At 33.9% G+C, this 16,148-nt stretch overlaps 1 protein-coding gene and 1 non-coding gene across 2 annotated transcripts in view; both read right to left on the reverse strand.

Annotated features, from left to right (window-relative positions):
* The window catches only part of LRP1B (LDL receptor related protein 1B), a 1,837,374-nt gene that overhangs the window by 841,884 nt on the left and 979,342 nt on the right, over positions 1-16,148 (reverse strand). The gene's annotated exons all lie outside the window — the stretch shown is intronic.
* On the reverse strand, positions 13,537-13,675 carry LOC112650085 (U4 spliceosomal RNA). The gene has a single exon (XR_003129940.1). It is a non-coding gene; the product is annotated as a U4 spliceosomal RNA (small nuclear RNA).

The following is a 16,148-nucleotide window of genomic DNA, read 5'->3' on the forward strand; positions in this document are numbered from 1 at the left end:
TTTGAAGTGTTAATTCTTCCAACCTCTACAGAGAACAATTTGGAAGTGTATATTACATTGAAAAAGTGAAGAAATTAAATCACACTATTCCCACTTCTAAGCAATTATCCATTTACAGTTGCATCACAAATAATAAAATGTCTAGGAACAAAATTAACCAAGGAGGTAAAAGGCTTGTCTTCTGCAAACTATAAAACATTGATGAAAAAATTAAAGATGACACAAACAAATGGAAAGATGTACCATGCCCATGGACTAGAAGAATTAATAGTGTTAAAATGTTCATGCTACCCAAAGAAATCTACAGATTCAATGCAATTCCTAATAGTATTTCTCACAGATCTACAACAAATAATCCTCAAATTTGTATGAAATCACAAAAGCCCTCAAAGAGCCAAAGCAATCTTGAGAAAGAACAAAATTGGAAGTATCATAATCACAGATTTCAAAAATACACTACAAAGCAATAGTAATCAAAACAGTATGGCACTGGCACAAAAACATAGACACATTGGTCAATAGAACAGGATGCAGAGCCCAGAAATAAACCCATGCTTATATGGTCAATTAATCTTCAATAAAGGAGGCAAGAATATCCAATAAGGAAAATATAGTTTGTTTGTTTTTTTCAATAAGTATTGTTGAGAAAACTGGGCAGCTACAGGCAAAAGAATTAAACTGTACCACTTTTTATATACACAAATACTCAAAATAGACTAAAAGATCTAAATGTGAAAATTGAAACCACAAAACTAAAAACAAAACAAAACAGGCAGTAACCTCCTGGACATTAGCCTTAGCAATATATTTACAGATTTGTCTCTTTAGGCAAGAGGAACAAAACCTATAATAAACTTTGGGACAATATCAAAATAAAAAGCTTTGGTGCAGCAAAGGAAACCATCAACAAAACAAAAAGACAACCTATTGAATGGGAGAATATATGTGCAAATGATATATCCAATAAAAATTTAATATCCAAAATATATAAAGTAGTTATATAAGCCAACTCCTACCACCACCAAAAAAAATAACAATAAACTGATTTAAAAATAGGCAGGGGTTCTTGGGTGGCTCAGTTGGTTTTGAGTCTGACTCTTGATTTTGGTTTGGGTCAGCATCATGGAATTGAGTCCTGCATTGGGCATCATGCTCAGCAGGGAGTCTGCTTGGGATTCTCTCCCTCTTCCTTTGCCCCTCCCCTTGCTCTCTCTCTCTCTTTCTCTCTCTCTCTCAAATGAATAAATAAATTAAAAAAAAATGGTCAGAAGACCTGAGTAAACATTTTCCCAAGACAACATACAGATGGACAACATAACAAAAATGCCCCGTATCACTAATCATCAGGGAAATGCAAATCAAAATTATAATGAGATATCACCTCACACCTGTCAGAAAGGCTAAAATCAAAAGGAGATGAAATAAGTGTGAGGATGTGGTGAAAAGGAAACCCTGTGCACTGTTGGTAGGAATGTACATTGGTGTACCACTATGGAAAATCGTATGGAGATTCCCCTCAAAATTAAAAAGAGAACTATCCTATAATTTAGCAATCACAGTACTGGGTATTTACCCAAAGAAAATGATATATGCACACCTATGTTTGTTGCAGCATTATTTACAAAAACCAAAATATGGAACTGACCTAAGTATCCATCAACAGGTGAAAAAAAATAAAGATGTGTATATGTGTGTGTGCATTATATATATATACATATATATACACACATATATATACACAATGAAATATTAGACATAAAAATCAATGAAATCTTGCCATTTGTGACAATGTGAACAGACCTAGAGGATATTATGCTAAATGTAATATGTCAGACAGAGAAAGACAAGTATCATATAATTTGGCTTATTTGTGGAATTAAAAAAAAACAACGAAATGAACATGCAAATTAAATAAAAACCAAATAGACTCTCATATACAGAGAAAAAAAATAGTGGTTTCCAGAGTGGAGCTGGATTGAGAAAAGGGTATTAAGTATTTCTAGTTATAAGATAAATGAGTCACAGAGATGAAAAGTACAGCATGTGGAATATAGTCAATAATATGGTAATAGTGTTGTATGGTGGCAAATGATGACAACACTTACTGTGATAAGCACTGAGTGACGTATACAACTGTCCAATCACTATGTGGTACACTTGAAATTAATGTAACATTGTATGTCAACTGTACTTCAATGATTAAAAAACAAAACAGGACTAAAGACCTCCAATGAATCAATCAATAATGATTCCATGTTGGTTAACAAAAATCACTCCACATATTCTGTGAGACAAAAAATGTAACTTGATGTAATTTTACACCAATAACATTTTTCAACAGCATGCATTTCTGATTTAAGTTACTTGTTTTTGCTATTACTGCTTTATGTTACATCAACTTTGAACCTGACTGAGAATGTCTACCCAGAGTAAAGTGATGCTTGCAGGTCCCTGGTGCCACAGGAAAAATGCTAAAAGCTGTTTAGATAGATAATTTATATTTCAAATAGTTCCTTCTGAAATCTCTTTCATCTTATTCCCAAATTAAACATATTTAATCATAGCAGCAGTTTTTATGGCTACCTGCAATATTTCTTTCCTCACAATACTGCATGTCTTTTGGTACATTGGTTTCATCTGTTTTAATTTTCCCTCCTGTACATAAACTCCGTTAAGTAAATATGCTAGTAAGTAGAGTCAAACAAAATTCAAAAGATGATGAGATCTGGCGATTATTAGATGAGTAACATGAGGCAATTTTTTTAGCTATTCACTTCCTCTATTTCTTTTAATGTAAAATGAGGATAGTATCTACCTCATAATATTATTTTGAAGATTAAAAGGAGCAATCTTAAAGCAGATAGAACTCTGGTTCATAATAAATGCTCAATTTTACTTTTTTTTCTCTGTAAATGCTCACTCCAAAGCCATTCATAACTTATTTACTGCGTTAGCATCACGACAGGCGTATTATATGTTCTTTTCATCTGTGCATTGCACTTGTGATTAATGAATGGATACATGGATAATTTTACCAACCGCCAGTGGTTTCAACTACTGATGGTCTGTTCTTAAGACCGCAAATTCAGATACCTTCTCTAAAACCCAGTCCTATATTCCTAACTGCCTACTAGGTAATTACACCTAGTATCTCCGATATCTCAAGCTTAATGATTTATAATGGAATGCATAATGTCCTCCCAAACATACATAAAACCACACACACACACACACACACACACACACACATACACACACACCACAGAGAGAAACAATCAAATCTCTTACTCTGTTACTTCCAATTTCGTGATTATACCACAATCCACTGAATCACTCAGACAAGAAACAAGGAAGTCACCCTCTTATCCCTTTCCCTGTCCACCAAACACAAACAGGTTATCTTCTCCTGCTGTTCCTACTGACTTAATACCCTCCCCCATCTACCTCAGTTGGAATGCAGCCACAGATTACAGCCAGGTCTCTCTACTTCAGGCTTTTACTATTATAAACCATTCTTTATGTCCTATAAAAATCATCTTTTAAAATGAAATCTCATTCTCTAACTTTCATTCAGAGTCTTTGAGGGATACCTGGGTGGCTCATTTGGTTAAACATCCAACTCTTGGTTTTAGCTCAGGTAGTGATCTCAGGGTCATGGGATCCAGACCCAGGTCTGGCACCTTGCTTGGCACAGAGTCTGCTTGAGATTGTTTTTCCCTCCCTCTCCCTTTTGCTCCTCCCCCCACCCCTGGTTTGTGCTCTCTCTCTCTCTCTCTCTCTCTCAGATAGATAGATAGATAGATAGATAGATAGATAGATAGATATATTAATCCTAATTAATCCAGAATAGTTCTTTCAAGCTCACATTAAGTATGTGCTTCTCTTCGGAGCTTTATCTGTCCTATAGAGGATTCACTAGGCCTCGCTTTAATTCAAACTTGAAGAGGAAAATATATATATATTTCTAAATAAAGTACATAGTACATTGAAAACAGAATGAACGAAAGTACAGATTACTGTTTACCTTTAGTAAAATAAGAGTCATCATATTGAAAATCTACAATAAAAAATAGGCAAGAGTAGGAGAAAAATTATTATAAATCTATCATGGTCCAGGGTCTCTGGTACATGCATTAGTATTCATATTCTATATTATTGCATTTCATTTACCATTAGGTCTTTGCTCTATGGGTTATTAACATTCATGTAAACTATAGTTAAAGAAACCACACTTCGTAAATCCAAGGTATATATGGTGCCCCTGCAGCATCTCAAGAGTAGGATTAGAAATTTTAATATTAAAACATAAATGTTGTCACTAGCTATAATCAATATATTTTGATACTGCAAATTAAAGGAACTGAAGATTGGATTTCAAATACCCCTTAATGTAAAAAAGGTGAGAGAGAGAGAGAGAAAGAGAAAGACAGAGAGAGATTCTCTCTGAGGGGAGAAATTAGTAGAAAAAATATAACATACAAAGAATTACATAGTTTTAGTAGAAACCTCTTATTCCTCTTATTCATATGATTTTACTAAGTCCTTTACAAAATTAATTAAAATGTATACCGACTAGCACACAGTATAGAAACATTTGCTACATAGAAACACTGTAGAATTAAATTGCAATTTATTTATATAGTGCAGTTGTCTTTAGAATTTGTTTCTAAAATACAATGAATGAGCATCAAGAGTGCTCTAGGAATGATTTTGTATATAAGCCTCTGAAAGTGGGAGTTTTAGCTAGGACTCAAAGTATTGAAACGACAAACAAGGATATACTACTATAGGGAGAAATTAAAACAACGTTTATAATAACCATCTAAATACACACAGAGACACAGACAAGAGGTAGAATTAACAATAAACTGAATGTCCATTTGCTGTCAAATTCCCTCCCTTAAAGCTATCTGGTCTAATGGATCTCCCTTATAAAACTGGCATGATGAGAGTAGATTAGTTTAGTTAAATTAGAAACGTATGCAGTTATTTTTGAGGAACATGATTTGATCACCAAGACTGAATAATACTCTAGACATTACTAGACTCCTTGGAATTCTCCCAGGTCAGATACAAGTATTGAGTGTCTGCATGTTGCTGCAATATTTTAAAACATTTTCCCAGAATACTTCAGGGCTGTATTTCCCCCACTGTCAACTGATGTGTGTTCAGGGAATGCAAACTAATTACCCTAAGCAAAACATAATTAAGGAGGGAACTTTACTTCAAAAACATCACATAATACTTCCCACATACAAATAAAAATGATTTCTGGATTAGGTTTTACATGATTCATTACTACTGTGTACAACTTGTGCAGATAATGGGGAGTGGACTATATTAATTATTACTAATACAGTTAAGATCAAATGGAACTATAAAGCCTCCCAAAAAATTCACTTAGGTACTATTTTAAAATATAAAAGAACATACACTATATATTTAATTTTCTACAAAGCTCTGTATGGTTAGATACTTTGTAATTTTATTATTATTTTTTTAATTTTTAAAAAGATTTTATTTATTTACTCATGAAAGAGAGAAAGAGGCAGAGACATAGGCAGAGGGAGGAGTAGGCTCCCTGCAAGGGGCCTGATGCAGACTGGATCCCAGGACTCTGGGATCAGGACCTGAGCCAAAGGAAGACACTCAACCACTGAGATGCCCAGGTGTCCCAGTACTTTGCAAATTTATGAGGTATCTGTGTGCAGGGGATATTGCTGAGTTTAAAAGAGGTTTAACTAGAAAGTAGAATAAAGCAGGTTTTAGGTAAGAATTTATATCCTTAAGGAACTTGACAAGTCTTGATTGTACTGATTTTGAATCCTCACTGTTCCCTTTCATTAACACTAATGTTTCAAAGCTTGCATATAAAGCTCAGATTCCCAAATTGCATAGTAATAATGAATTTTAACAAAGTAGAAATTAATCTATACAAAAGAAATACTTTTCCTAGCCTCAATTCTCTTATCTTTATTTTTTTTTAAGATTTTATTTATTTATTTGAGAGAGAGATGGTGAGAGAGCACAAACTAGAGCATGAGCAGGGGAGAGAGGGAGAAGCAGGCTCCCAGTGAGCAGCGAGCCTGACGTGAGGCTCTATCCCAGGACCCTGGGATCACTACCTGAGATGAAGGCAGATGCTTAATCGACTGCATCCCCCAAGATGCTCCAGTTCCCTCATCTTTAAAAGAGAGCTTCAGATGTGACTGGGTGGCTCAGTTGGTTAAGTGTTTGCCTTGTTTTAGGCCATAATCTCAGGGTTCTGAGATTGAGCCCTTGTCAGTCTCCCTGCTCAGAGGGGAGTCTGCTTCTCCCTCTCCCTTCACCCCTCCCCTCCCACTTGTGTGCTCTCTCTCTCAAATAAATAAATAAAATCTATTTTTTAAAAAAGCTTTAAAAGACAGCTTCATTTATTTAAAGGCAAGGACTTTCGATTTTATTTCCCTTTCCATTTTAATATCTAATGGCTTTCATTTATTCAAAGCAATTTAATAAGTTTTTACCGTGTGTCACATAATACATATAGCGGGAGACTGGATATAAAATGATAAGCAAAAACATACTTGATCTGATGGCAAATTAGTTAAGAAAAATGTACTTGTTTGCAGATATCCACCAAAGAATCATCTACATAATTTCTTAATGCTCTGAAACAGCTAATTAGGTAAAGGGAAGATATATAGGTTAAACCATAAACTTGCTTTGGTATTTCAGAGTAGCAGAACTTCTATCAAAGACAAATTAAAGAAGATATGTGTGGCACGATTATGGAAAAGTTCATATAAACTTCTGAATTAAAATAAAATGCAAACTGCACTTATATCTGCAATTCAATTCGAGGGATACTTTTTTCCTTCCAGCTGAAAGCAAAGAATATTGAATTATGAGATACTACAAAATGTCTAAATAATGATGCTAACAAAATTAGCACTTTTTCATTGTTTTTAAAAAATAATCTACTATGAATATTAAATTAGGCCAGTTTTAAAACCATGTGAAATGAGACTTATTGGATAACCCTGTCAATTTCTCTGTCATAGAACATCCTCTCTACTGTTACAATTTTAAATACTTTGTCAAATTCAGTTTTAAAGACTCAAGCAAAAGGTCTAAGGCACATCAGCCTAATAGACTTAGCATTAGGAAATTAGGTTATATGTTAGTTATAGAGGGGAGAAAAGTGCCCACATCTCTGTAGGTTCTCAGAACTGCTGCATATGTGTCATCGTTCCTGGAATACTGGCCAGAGAACATGGCACTTCCTGGACTTAGAAGAACCTACCAGCTTACCAGAATTTCTGATCCCTCGATAAGATTCAAAGTTGTGCATCTTGCAGGCAAGATGTAAGGGCTTCCAGGAACTGCCTGCCTTAGTATTGAAAGATTTATTGAGGTTAAAAAAAAAGAAAAACGAAAAAGGAAAAGCTAAACATCTTGGTCCTTCAAGTTTTAAAAATATATGGCACACATAAAAATATTTGATTCAGCAACAACTAATAGGGAATGAGGTTGGGATTTGAACCCAAGTTTCAAGTTCTGAACCTAGGCTTTTAAGTACTGTACCTGGAAAATATCCAAAGGGATATTTTACTAGATAGATATTGTTATAATATGGCTTCATGTCTAACAGTTTTGTATTAAATGGATTTTTATAAATTTATGAGATGTAGTACCTAGAAATAACTCTCAAAGAAACACCAGTGTGTACACACACACACGCACGCACATATACACACACAGATATAATGCTTATATACAAGTACTGTTTGCATATTAATCTATACAAACAAAGAATGGAGCACTCTGGAGAGTGCTACCAATAAGTCCTGATAAATTGTGGCTCAACATAGATAGCATTAACATTCTGGAATATCATTTTGAACCTGATAACTGAAAACAAATGCCCAGGTCATTGAAACTAATCCTTCTTTTGGGATAGGTGATTTTAATGGTGTTCTCAAGTTTATTTGGTATTTTAAAATCTTCTGATTGGGGTACCTTGGAGTCTCAGTCATTAAGCAGCTGCCTTCAGTTCAGGTCATGATCCCGAGGTCTGGGATCAAGCTCAACATCAGGCACCCTGCTCAGCGGGGAGTCTGCTTCTCCCTCTCCCCCTGCCCCTCTGCACCTCTCATGTGTTCTGTCTCTTTCTGCTCTCTCTTTCAAATAAATAAAATCTTTAAGACAATAAAATAAAATAAAATAAAATCTTCCGATAAAAAAATACTACGGTTATCAAGATTGTTCTCATGTTCTTTACTGATTAGTAGTAGTTTGTGTAGAGAAAATAAAGTTTTCTCGTGTCTCATAAAGTGTTTAGGCTTGCAGCTGGTCAGGAGGGCAGAAGATGAAAAGTCCACCATTAAAACTAAGTAGAATCCCTAGCTTCCAGATATTTAAAAAAAAATAATAATGTAATTTGTGTTCCACACAATTGAAAAGATGGCTTTGATATTCACAGGGGAATATTTGTTGCTACTATAAGAAACAATGAATACAAGGAAATGAGAAATTTACATTTAACTCTAGTGCAAAAGAGTGGCTTGCCAGAAATCATCCAATTCTGAAACAAGGGCTTTTTAGAATTGAGGGGAATTTTTATTTGGTATATTCATCAAAACTCTGGTTTCAAGTGCAGAATCCCAATTTAAAACGGTGAAATGGGATGATGTGAAATAAAATAATGGAATATGTTTTGTCTCACTAACTGAAATTCCAGAGTCAGATCTAGGTTCTTGTATAACTAAATATTTAGAAGCTTGTACTGTATCATGGGGAAGAACCAAGGATCCACTCTCTGTCTCTGCTTTACTTTTCTGTTTTCCTCTGTATTGACTTCATTTCCAGATTTTACATCTTGGCTCCTGGCAGCTCCAGGCTTTTACCCTAACTTCCACATCCAAAGAAAAGAGAACTATCTTCCCCTAATGGTTCCAGCATCACATAGTTTGAAGGTATTATCACATTAGTCAGATTTGTCTAGCAGGCCTCACTCTGAACTATTATGAGATTAGCTTCATAAATATTTAAAGTGCCTTAACTTTTTAAAAAGTTTATTTATTTTCATAATCTCTATGTCCAACATGGGTTCAAACTCACCACCTCGAGACCAATGGTTGCTTGCCTTTCCAAACGAGCCAGCCAGGCACCCCACAAAGTGCCGTAACTTCTTCATCTATAAAAAGACCTGTTTCTACCACCAAGGATTTGGGGAATGATTATTTAATCTAGTCAAACGTCTTGAAAGAATTCTTGGCACATAAAACCATGAGCTAACACTATTTTTTCCAAATACATTGGAAAAATGTATAATCATTGACCTAAATTGAATCATACCATTGCCTAAACCATTGTAGCTAGGGTATTGGAATATTCTGATTCAATTAGGTTGAAATTACCCAAGTAAATTCTGGAGAAAATGAGATTAAGGCCATCTCCACCCAGATCTATATTCTGTGGAGGTATATTTTCACCAAAAAGAAAATTTGATAGCTATTTTCAGAAGAAAAGACAATAGACATTCAGTGAGCAATACAGATATATTTTGCCTATGTGAAATGATAAGGTTAAAAAGCACATATAAAATTTTATAAATGCCATTAAAAGTTTATCCAAATTTTAATTACTGGGCTGCATTCATTCTAAGAAAAAAGATGATAAAAAGTTGTGTTTTTGTTTTTAGTTAGAAGAATGCATTCCTGGGATCCCTGGGTGGCGCAGCGGTTTAGCGCCTGCCTTTGGCCCAGGGCGCGATCCTGGAGACCCAGGATCAAATCCCACGTCAGGCTTCCGGTGCATGGAGCCTGCTTCTCCCTCTGCCTGTGTCTCTGCCTCTCTCTCTCTCACTGTGTGCCTATCATAAATAAATAAAAATTAAAAAAAAAAAAAAAGAAGAATGCATTCCTTTTTCCCCCCAGTGGCTGTGGATTTTTCAAATTTTCCTTTTATTTATCAACTAGAGTTAACTAGTAATATAATTCATTTTCTTGGTTAACATTAAATGTTAATTCAAGGGAATTAATTTCACTGCTAAAATCTGGTGATTTTACATTTGTATTTTTGAATGTTTAGCAGTAATTATAGCCAGTGTACTTGATCTTTTTTTTTCTTCAGTGCACTTTATCTTAATACACATGTGATTTTATCTATCTTTGTATCTATTTTCTTTGTGTGTGTTTTTAAATCCACATGAGTGAAATCATCTTTGTTTTTCTCTAACTTATTTAGCTTAACATTATACTCTCCAGCTCTATCCATGTCATTTAAGTGGCAACATTTCAATCTTTTTTTTTTATTGTGTGTGTGTAGATGTGTGTAAATGTGTGTGTGTGTGTGTGTGTATCACCTCTTCATCCATTCATTGGTCGAGGGACACTTGAGCTGTTTCCATAGTTTGGCTATTGTAGATAATACTGCTACAAATATTGGGATACTTGTATCCCTTTGAATTAGTATTTTGGTATTATTTGAGTAAATATCTAGTGGTGTAATTGCTGGGTCATTGTGTAGTTCTATTTTTAACTTTTTGAGGAACTTCTATACCTTTTTTCCACAACGGTTGCACCAATTTGCATTCCCACTGACAATGCAAGAGAGCCCCCCCCCCCACCTTTCTCCACATCCTCACTAGCACCTGTTTCTTCTTGTTTCTGTTTTCTTAACATTTATGGACCCTGGAAAAGTTTGCCCATTCTATGCTAACTACAATAATAAAAATATGTCCAGGTACAAGGTTGAATTATATTGAAAATCTTACCAGGCATTTGAAGGGTCATGTTTTGACTAAACAATTACAATTATTGACAATACGATATTAACAGGATTCTCAGGGGAAAATTAAAAAAGAAAAATAAAAAAAAATAAAATGCAAAATAGAAAAGTATATTCAAGGTGTTTCAAAGAGCATTATGAAATAGTATATGGATATATTTCTCAACTGATAGTCTACTGATGTAATAGTACAAATTAAAACATAGTGTAAAACAGGTCTCCATTTCTGTCCATAAAATCCACTCTCCTGGACTTCTTAACTTTGGGGAATGTGTTTTAGGTGTATGATGGCTACATAAATTTAATTAGACAAGATCGGGCGCGTTCAGGGTGGTATGGCCATAGACGATAAATTTAATTAAGCCCATAAAGTACATTTGAATCTCTCATATAACATCAACTCCTATTTATTCCCCTTCTCTTTTTTCTATTTCCTAAATACTACTATTTCCTAAAACTTACATTTCAAAATCCTACCATCTCAAGAGGTATTACCCTCTTTCATTGCATTTTATTATATTTACCTATTGATCAAAAATGGAAAAGTTCACCTCACAAATCCACAAACAAAGGCTGTTTGTATACAGCCCTGGGATCTCCGGATGAGTTTCAGCATTTGATATTAGATCTTTTGATTTCTCTTAATCTATTTTGTGATTATTCCTGGTTCACGATCTATTGGATTATTTCTGTTTTAGTGGTCATCTTATCTTTTCCACTACTGTGCTTACATTTATTCTGTATTGTAGGCCTTCAGGGTTATAGGAAATCACCAGTGATTCAAACTTGAGATACAAAGACTACAGTATTATGGTTAGGTAGGCTAGTCTCTACCACATGTCTGAGAAAGTGGCCCAAGTCATACTCTAGACAACTGACATTTTGTTTAACCACCAGTTATTATATTTTTTCTTTATTTGTCTTATAGAGGTTTTTATGCTTTTGACCCTTGGGTAAATTGTCTGAGACTACTAGTTTTTCTTTGTGTCTGTAAGTTAGAAACATCCCTAGCCCATTTTATTTTTTCCAGTTTTCTGGAGATATAATTGACATATGACAATGTATTAGTAAAAGGTATACAATACATATTGCAACATGGTTACAACAATAAGTTCAGTTAACATCTATCACCTTACATAGTTAATCATTTTTCTTTTTTTTTTTTTTTCATTCTTCTTTCTTGTGATGAAAACTTCCAAGAGTTACTCACATACCAACTTTCAAACTTACAGTCCAACATTGTTAACTATGGTCACCATGCTGTATATCACATCCTCCAAACTTATTTATCATATAATTAGGAGTTTGTACCTTTTGACCACATTTACCCATTTCCTCTACTCCACATCCTCTCTTTTTCAATAATCACTAATCTGTTCTTTGTTTCTAGGAGTTCAGATTTTTAGAGTCTACATATAAATGAAATCATACAGTATTTGTCTTGCTCTGTAAGACTAATTTTATTTAACATAACACCCTCAAGATCTACCTCTGTTGTTGCAAATGCTAGGATTTCCTTCTTTTTATGGCTGAATAATATCTGTGTGTGTCGGTGTGTGATATTTATTTTTTATCCATTCATTTGTTGATGGACACTTAGGTTGTTTCTATGTCTTGACTACTGCAAATAATACTATAATGAACGTGGGTGTGCCAATATTTCTTTGAGATAGTAATGTCATTCCTTTCTGATATGTTCCCAGATATATTTCTGAATCATATACTAGTTCTGTTTTTTTTATTTTTTTGAGGAACTTTCATACTGTTTTAAATAGTGACTACAACCGCTGACATTCCTGTACACAGAGCATAAGGATTCCCTTTTCTCCACATCATTGCCAACACCTGTTATCACTGATCTTTTAAATTAGTCATTTTAACTGATATTAGGTTATATCTCATTGTGGTTTTGATTTGCACTTCCCTGATGATTAGTAATGTTGAGCACTTATTCATGTACTTGTTGACCATCTGTGTGTCTTCCGTGGAAAAAATTTCTATTCAAATCCTTTGCCCATTTTATAAAAATTAGATTGTGTTTTTAGTTATTGGATTGGATGAGTATTAACCTCTTATCAGATATATGATTTGCAAATATTTTCTTCTCTTCTATAGATTGCTTTTTTTGTTTTGTTGATGATGTTCTTTGCTGTGCAGACGCCTCTTTAGTTTGATATAGTAGTACCACTTATTTATTTTTGCTTATTTATTTGTTGCCTTTGCTTTGGTATCAAATAAAAAAAAAATCATTGCCAAGACCTATGTCTAGGAGCTTACCTCATGAGTATTCTTCCAGGATTTCTATGTTTTCAGGTCTTACATTCAAGTCCATTTTGAGTTGATTTTTGTGTATGGTGTAAGACAGTGGTCCAGTTTCATTTATTTGCTTGTGGCTGTCCAGTTTTCTCAGCACCATTTTTGAAGAGACTATCCTTTCCTCATTATATATTTGTGGCTCCTTCATTGTAATTTTATTGACTATATATGCTCTCTATTCTGTCTATTGTTCTATGTGTCTGTTCTTACACCAATACAGTATGGTTTGATTGCTATAGTTTTGCAATATAGTTTGAAATCAGGAAGTGTCATGCTTCTAGCTCTGTTTTTACTCAAGATCATTTTGGCTATTTGGAATCTTCTGTGGTCCCATACAAATTTTAGGAATATATATTTTTACTGTGTCCATGAAAGATGCTATTTGAACTTTGATAAGGGTTGCATTGAATTTTTAGATTGCCTTGAATTGTATTGACATTTTAATAAAATTAATTCTTCCAATACATGAGCTTATAAAATCTATCCACTTCTTTATCTCTTCTTTATTTCATCAGTATCTTTCGATTAGCAATAATTGTGCCTTGGATAAACCTCATTGGCTATGATACTGCCACTGCGCAAAGTTTATTTCATCAGTATCTTATAGTGCTCAGATGTATTCAGAGTACAGATCTTTCTCTTCCTTGGTTATAGTTATTCCTAGATATTCAATTCTTTTTGATGCAATTACAAATAGGTTTGTTTTCTTAATTTCTATTTCTGATTGTTTGTTATTGAAGTATAAAAATGCAACTAATTTTCGTGTATTGACTTTGTATCCTGCAACTTTACTGAACTTGTTTGCTAGTTTTAACATTTTTTTAATGAAGCCTTTTTAACATTTTCTATATAATTATTACACTATTTGCAAATGGAGACAGTGGTACTTCTTTCTGCTTAAGATGATTTTTTTTTAAGATTTTATTTATTTGTTCATGAGCGACAGAGAGAGAAAGAGAGAGAAGCCGAGACACAGGCAGAAGGAGAAGCAGGCTCCATGCAAGGAGCCTGACTTGGGATTTGATCCCACGTCTCCAGGATCACGCCCTGGCCTGAAGGTGGCGCTAAACCACTGAGCCACCTGGGATGCTCTTGGGATGCTTTTTAAAGTTTTTTCTTACCTAATTGTTCTGGTTAGGAATTTCACTACTATGTTAAACAAAAGTGGCAGAAGTAGGTAAACTTGTCTTGTTCCTGATCTTAGAGGAAAGACTTGCAGCTTCCATCATTGAGTATGATATTAGCTGTGGGTTTGTCATAAATGGCTTTTATTATGTTGAGGTATGTTCCCTCTTTATCCAATTTTCTCAATTTCCTTTTTAAATCTTGGATATTGAATTTTGTCAAATCCTTTTTCTGCATCTATTGAAATGATCATAAGTTTTTTTTTTATCCTTCATTTTGTTTTCACACTGATTGATTTGCACATGATCTTTGTTATTTCCTATCTTCTAACTTTAGGCTTAGTTTGTTCTTTTTCTAGTTCCTTAAAGTGTAAAGCTAGGTGGTTTGAGATTTTTTAATGTAGGCATGTATTACTATGAATTTCCCTCTTAGAACTGCTTTTGCTACATCTATGTTTTGATATATTGCATTTCTACTTTCTCTAGCCCACTTTTTTTAAAAAAAGATTTTATTCATTTATTCATGAGAGACATAGAAAGAATGCAGATACATAGGCAGAGGGAGAAGCAGGCTCCTTGCAGGGAGCCCAATGTGGGACCCAATCTCAGGACTCCAGGATTAAGCCCTGGGCTGAAGGCAGACACTCAACCACTAAGCCACCCAGGCATCCTGCCCTCTTTGTGATAGTAAAGTAACTAGCCTGTTATACTTTATGATCTATGTGTAATTGTAGCCCTGATATGTTTGTGCCTACATTTTTGAAAATAGTTTCAGGGATTATTGATGTTTGCATTCTACTAGGTGTGTTGCATTATAGCAATGCTTTTCCATCAGAGGCAATATTATGTTTCCTCTCTCTTCCCTCAAGACATTTGACAATATATAGAAAGACTTTTGCTTGTCACAACCTGAGGGGAAAGATATTCTACTAGAACCTAGGGTGTAGAGCCTCGTGATTCTTCTGTTAAACATTCTATGATCTACAGGATCTCCTAAATCAAAGAATCATCTGGATTAAAATGTGGATAGTTACAAGGTTGAGAAACTGAACGCTACTGTGATATTTAATTTCTATAGACAGATCTATTATGTAATGTAAAGAATCATAGAAAAGATTTAAATTGTTAAAACCATTATTTTCAAAGATTGAAATAAGTTTCTAAAAAGGATTTGATTTGTTTAATAGTAGAATAAGTTAACCTGATTATGAGTTGGAATGATCAACTCTACTTTCTGAAATTTCCATTACAAGTTCCTTTATAATTACTACCAGTAAAAGCTTAGGTGTTTGAGAGCATATTTTCTCTCCATATTTTCAGAAGAAACATAAAAGAGGTAAGTTAAATGTAAGAAGTTTTGAGATCAGTATTAAATGTTGATGTCAACCCCCTTGCTTTACCCACAACAAAGTCATAGACCAATGCTACAGAAGTAGAAAATACAAAGTATGAAATAGAAGTCCACTTAGAGACTCCTCATCCTGTAAATCCTTAAGTTGAAAATTCTGTATTTGGACTAAGACTTCTCTCTGGGGGCCTAGATTTAAAAATATATACTTTATAAATACATATATAAAGAAAGACCACTTGAAAGTTTCTTAGCTTGTTGAAAAATTTGATTAAATCCTCCTAATATCCAAGTTTGAAATTTTTTTTGAAGAAAATTAGGTTGTATACTTTTGCTTATAGCTAGAGGTGAAAGTTACAAACTAAATTATAAGGTCTTTTAAAATTTGAATAATATTTTCACTTCTAGCCAAGTTGAACTAACAAGAACTGGATTTACCTATTTGCTTGAAACAATAAATAAATAAATAAATAAATAAATAAATAAATAAATAAATAAAAAATAAGCCAAAAGACACAAAACAGCATTTTTTAAAACAATGAACATCAGGTAATAAAAGACAGTGATCACTCAGAAATGATTAGCAA

This window comes from Canis lupus, chromosome 19, assembly GCF_003254725.2.
Source record: "Canis lupus dingo isolate Sandy chromosome 19, ASM325472v2, whole genome shotgun sequence".
Lineage (NCBI taxonomy): Eukaryota > Metazoa > Chordata > Mammalia > Carnivora > Canidae > Canis > Canis lupus.